This window comes from Hevea brasiliensis, chromosome 9 (assembly GCF_030052815.1).
Source record: "Hevea brasiliensis isolate MT/VB/25A 57/8 chromosome 9, ASM3005281v1, whole genome shotgun sequence".
NCBI lineage: Eukaryota > Viridiplantae > Streptophyta > Magnoliopsida > Malpighiales > Euphorbiaceae > Hevea > Hevea brasiliensis.
Window position 1 is genome coordinate 52,730,454 of NC_079501.1, and position 6,002 is coordinate 52,736,455.

General features: G+C 38.5%; 1 non-coding gene across 1 annotated transcript; it reads left to right on the top strand.

Annotated features, from left to right (window-relative positions):
• The first annotated feature begins 2,527 nt into the window (after positions 1–2,527).
• LOC131183574 (small nucleolar RNA R71) lies at positions 2,528–2,634 on the top strand. The gene has a single exon (XR_009151619.1). It is a non-coding gene; the product is annotated as a small nucleolar RNA R71 (small nucleolar RNA).
• Positions 2,635–6,002: the final 3,368 nt, after the last annotated feature.

Below are 6,002 nucleotides of genomic sequence, written 5' to 3' on the forward strand. Positions count from 1 at the left end.
AGGCATTCTCTTATATTCAAATGTTCCATAAGGGTAAGTGAATATGGTCTTTTCTTGGTCTTCTAGGTGAATGGGAATTTGGAAGAATCCCGAATACCCATCTAGATAACAAAAATAAGAGTGTTTTGCTAACCTTTCTAACATTTGGTCGATGAAAGGGAGAGGAAAATGGTCTTTTCTGGTAGCACTGTTCAATTTCCTATAATCTATTCACATTCGCCAACCAGTGACTACCCTAGTAGGGATTAGTTCATTGTTTGAATTTTAGATAATAGTTGTCCCACCCTTCTTAGGAACTACATGTACTAGACTAACCCATTTACTATCAGAAATTGGGTATACGATACATGCATCTAATAGTTTTAAAATTTCTTTCTTGACTACTTCTTTCATGTTTGGGTTAAGTCTTCTTTGGTGCTCGATAGTGAGTTTACTGTTTTATTCCATGGGTATCCTATGCATGCAAATCGAGGGGTTGATTCCTTTTGGGCCTTCTATTTTATACCCTATGGCCTTGTTATGGATCCTAAGTTCTCTTAACAATTTTTTCTTTTCTAACTTAGACAGGCTAGCATTAATTATAACAGGATATTTAGAGTTTGAGTCCAGAAATGCATACCTTAGCGAGGACGGGAGAGGTTTAAGCTCTACCTGCTTAGTGTTTTCCTAGAGCTTGATCTTGGGTTGTTCCTCCTTTAACTCCTCCATCTCGGAGGCTTTAGCTAGGGGTGTTAAGGGTGGATGAGCTACTACCTATTGTACACAGGCTGATATTTCTGTGTTTTCATCATTCATTGTGTGGCTGTGCATAATACATGCTTCAAGAGGATCTTTAGGATATGTCTTATGAAATTCCTCTTCAACTTATTTGTCAATTATGTTAACCTTGAAGCATTCATCAGGTTCGCATTTGTGTTTCATTGTGTAGAACAAGTTGAATTCCACTTCTTCTTCTGCTAGCTTTAGGGTTAGTCGCTCATTTTTTACGTCTATGATGGCTCCGGCGGTTACCAAGAATGGTCTCCCCAAAATGATAGGGATCTGAACATCTTCTTCTATTTCAAGGACAACAAAGTCTACTGGAATGAAGAATTTGCCCACTTTGATAGGAATGTTCTCAAGTATGCCCACTGGATATGTAATAGATCAATCAGTCAATTGCAATGAGATTGTCGTGGGCCTCAGCTCTCCGATCTCCAGCTTTTTGCATATTGATAGAGGCATTAAACTCACGCTTGCCCCATGATCGTAGAGGGTCTTGTCTATTTTCTTATTGCCAATGAGGTAGGGTATGGAGAAGCTTCCTAGATCTTTCAACTTTAGAGGCAGTTTGTTTTGTAGTATGGCACTGCATTTCTCTGTTAGAGCTACTGTCCCATAGTCTTCCAGCTTTCTTTTCTTTGACAGAATTTCCTTAAGAAATTTGGCATAGGATGGCATCTAAGAGAGTGCTTCAGTGAAGGGGACATTGATATAAAGTTTCTGTAAAACTTCTAAAAACTTCCCAAACTGCTTGTCCAATTTTGCTTTTTGAAATCTCTGAGGAAAAGGCAGGGGAGGCTGGTATGGCTCTGGTAACTTCTTTTTCTTCCCTACTTCCTCTTCCTGATCTTTCTTGGCTTCTCCCTCCTTTTTCTCTGCTTGACTTTTAGATTTTTCTAAAGTCTCATCTGTTGGTTCTTTCTCTGATTATACTAGAGTTCTCCCACTCCTCAATGTAACTGCCTTACAATGCTCCCTTGGGTTCATCTCCGGTTGACTAAGCAGTTTACCAGCAACCTTACTTGAAGAACTTGCTTACTGAGCAATTTGATTCTTTAGCATCTTGTTATGGGTAGCAAGTTGGTCAATTCTGGAAGTCAGCTATTTAATCAATTCATTCTGTTGTTGTTGAGCTACTAGGAACCCTTCCATCATGGATTCCATGGTCATCTTCGGTTCAGGTTGTTCAGGTTGAGGAGACAATGGTGGCTGTGCAAAGTTTTGGCCTCTGTTTTGAAATCCAAGGGGTGCTAGCGGGTTGTACCCCTGTTGCTTGTTTATTGGTTGGTTCTGTTGATTGGACCATGAGAAATTTGGGTGGTTCCTCCATCCAGGGTTATAAGTGTTTGAATATAGATTGTTAGGCTATCTTTGATTGAAGTTTCCTCCATTATTCACATAGTTCATCTGTTCTGTAGAGGGTTCGTTAAAGCTGTTATATTCTGAATATCCTCCTCCATAGCTGTCCTCATGTTGAGTATTCATCCCTACTGCATTGGCTTGCATTTTATCAAGCCTCCTTGTGAGCTGATCAAATTGAGCATTCATCATGCTTAGGGCGTGCACTTCCAGGACTCCTGCTGTTCTCTTTGCATTTCCTCTTTCATTTGACCACTCATAATTATGGTATGCAACCCTCTATAGAAGTTCAAGTGCTTGTGTCACTGTTTTCTCCATTAAGTCACCTTCTGTAGCTGAATCAACTGTGCTCTTTGTAGAGGGTAGTAAATCATTATAGAAATTTTGCACAAGTAGCCAATCCTCTATGCCATGGTGTGGACATTCCCTCTATAGGTCTTTATATCTTTCCCATGCGTCATAGAGTGATTCACTTTCCTTTTGTCTGAAGATGTTGAGATCAAGTCTTAGTTTTACAGTCTTTGCAGGTGGAAAATACCTTGCTAGAAAAGCTTATGAGAGGTTTTTTCAAGTGGTGAACATTCCAGCTGGTTGAGAAAGTAACCACTTCCTTGCTCTGTCTCGAAGGGAGAATGGAAATGCTCTGAGTCTTATGGCTTGATAAGACACTCCATTCATCTTAAATGTGTCACAAAGGGCAAGAAAGCACTGGAGGTGATAATGTGGATCTTCTGTTGGTGAACCCAGAAACTCGGTTTGTTGAATCATTTGAAGCCATACTGGTTTTAATTCAAAGTTATTGGCTTCCACTGTAGGTCTAATGACACTGAGCTAAAATCCTTGAACAGATGGAGCTCCGTAGTCTCTCAAGAGTCTTAGTCTGTCATTATTATTGACCATGGTTGGAATTTCAGGATCTTCTTGATCGGCTCTTGATGTTTCCTTTTTCTCCTGATGGCTCTTAGAGTTCTGTCTATCTCCGGATCACAGTCCAAAATTTCTTCTTTTGGCCTTGTTCTGGTCATATACTAGATCGGGCACCTGAGAGAAAAGAAAAGGAATAAATCAAATCAAACAAAATTAGGTAATAAATATAATTGCCTAAATCAGCCAAATTGCCTATCGCTCGATATTACTAAAGTCAAAATCCCCAGTAACGGCGTCAAAAACTTATTTGCTGGTTTTACAACAACTGCAAGTGCACGGATCGCTAGCAAGTAATAAAGTGATGAGTAAAATATCATTCCCATAAGGAATTTGATTAGTAAGTATCAATCTACACAGTAATTTTGACTTTTTAGGCTATCAAACAATGAAGGAATGGAAGTTGTCTATTTTATACACTAAAATGATAAACTTAAAATAAAGTAATCTATTTTGGAATAATTCCGGAATTAAGATTTCACACCTGAATCTTGCTATGGATGTTATCTTATTTATTTACTAGTTTTGAGAATCGTTTACTTTGATGGAAATCAGTCCTAAGTTATCCTAAGTCCTCTCTCAAGGTACCTAGGGTTTATTCTAATTAACTTAAACCCGACTTTTGTGGCGATCAAATTAATTAAAAGCCCTTAAAGTCTTTGAATAATTTTGAAGTTCCACAAAGGTATCAGCTTATGTCTAGGTTAGAATTCCTAGGTTCAAGATCTTGATTTTCTAATATTAATCTTCACCTTTCAATCCTTCAATCAATATCTACAATCAATACTAAGAGGGTACCAGCACATAGCATGCATTAAGATCACAAGAAATTAAATCAAGGAACAAATCTCAAATTCAATAAATAAAATTTAATGTTTATCCATAACAATGATTACAAGCATTACTCTCTCAATTCCAGAATATAAAAACTACTCACTCATGAGTTCAGCAAACATCATAATAAAAAGGTAAAGACGGTAAAAAGAAATCATATAGAAGAAATAAAACAATAAAAATCCGTTTAAGGAGATGGAATGAAGGAACCGAAGAGAGTTTGCAGCTTTGATCTTATGGGACTTTGACTGGAGAACTCCCTTTGATACTGATATTCTTCTCCTCAAGACAGCTGGAGAGAGTGCAGAATGTGAGTCTCTCTAAATCTCCTAAAAGTGCTATCAAAGGATCCTCCCTTTTTTGAACATTTTCTCTTTCTATTTATAATAGCTCTTCTAGGGTTAGGTCATTTTGAGTCCCAAAAGCCTTAGGAGTCTGATTTGAATCTATAAACAAGAGTGGGAATTCAAGTTTCAAAACTAGCTACCGCAAGGTACACGGCCCATGTGTCCCAGGGCCATGTAACTTACTGGAGCGAAATTGCGGAGTCTTGCATTAGCATAGAGACTTACACGGGTCTGCGCAGGCTACACGGGCCTGGTTATATGAGTCGTGTACTTTTGTTCTCAGAAAGTTCTTCAAGCTTGTGCTTGGCAGAGACTTACACGGGTCCCTGCAAATTACACGGGTGTAATTACACAACCCGTATACTTTTGTTTCTCCATTGGCTCTCTAGCTTTCGTTTGGTAGAAGGTTACATGGGTCTGTGGCTTAGCTTACACAGCCCGTGTACTTTGTATCAGCAGAAATTCTAAGCCTTTTGACTTTTCCAAGCTTCCCTTTTGCACTCCTATACTCTGGGGCTTCACCCAAACACCATAAATGATGTAGAAAACATGGAATTAAGGGGCTTGATAATAGAAATTACAAAAACTAATGGAATCAACTACTATGCATGAGATTACTTACCTAATTGCTATGAGATAGTATACAATTGTGCTTAAAAACATCTATACAATTCAAGTGCATCAAGGAGTCCCGACAGAAGAGGCAAAATCAAAAGAAACTAGTAAAGGCAGTTCACATGGGTGGCCTTGGGCTTACATTAAGAAAAATCTAAACCAGCATATTCAGAATGAAAAATGGGAGATGGTTTTGCCGACATTAGCTTTGAGTATTTATGGGTTAATCCTATTTCCTGGACCTCTAGAAGTTGTAACCCAAAGTGCAGTAGAATTGTTTTGGGCAGTAGAAATCAGAATATCAATCCAATACCTACCGTTCTTGCTGAAACCTTTTTGACTCTAACATATTACCAATGACAGGGTAAAGGGATCATTAAATGTTGCATTCAATTGTTTCACCTTTAGATCTTAAGCCATGTTTGCCACTAGAGACCAAAGGTTTAACCTGGTATTCAGATCAGCCAATCATTGTGAAGATGTTGAGGTTAGCAATAAGCGAGAGAAATGAATGACAATGGCAAGAGCAAATTCTGAGTTTTAATAGCCACAACTATTGTTGGAGAAAGTTATGGACTACTGGCCAATCATCTTATTCAATACAGGGGATTATCATTTTGTACCTCTGGTTGGGCTAATTGGATGTTCGAGCTATCTCCCATCTATGGTAATGAGGCAATTTGGTTCGACTCAGTTTGTTCCCAGTATCAGAGAATTTCACCAAGCTCATTTCTATTATGAATCTGGTAAGGAGGACGAACTGAAGACTCTATACAAATCTTAGGAAAAGTTAATCCTAATAAAGCGATTGCCTAAAGGGCCAAGCATGACAGAAGGGTATCCCATGTGGAGAGATAAGGGGTATAAAGTCCCCAAACTAACGGGACCAAAGGATAGAATGTCTCACAAAGGGGTCTACCTAGAAGAAGCTTGTGCCAGGTCAGCTATTCCCTTCCAAGGTTTGGTCTCAGAAAATCAGCAATTGAAGGAACGCATAAAGTAGTTGGAAGATCAGTTACCCAAAGTGAGCAGCAAATTTTGAAAAAGAGAGTAAAAAGTGAAGGAGCAGAAGCATGAAAATTGTTAGATTAGAACATTGAATTCAAAAATTTCTTCTAGGATTTCATGCATCATGCCATATCCATTATGTACCTAATAGAT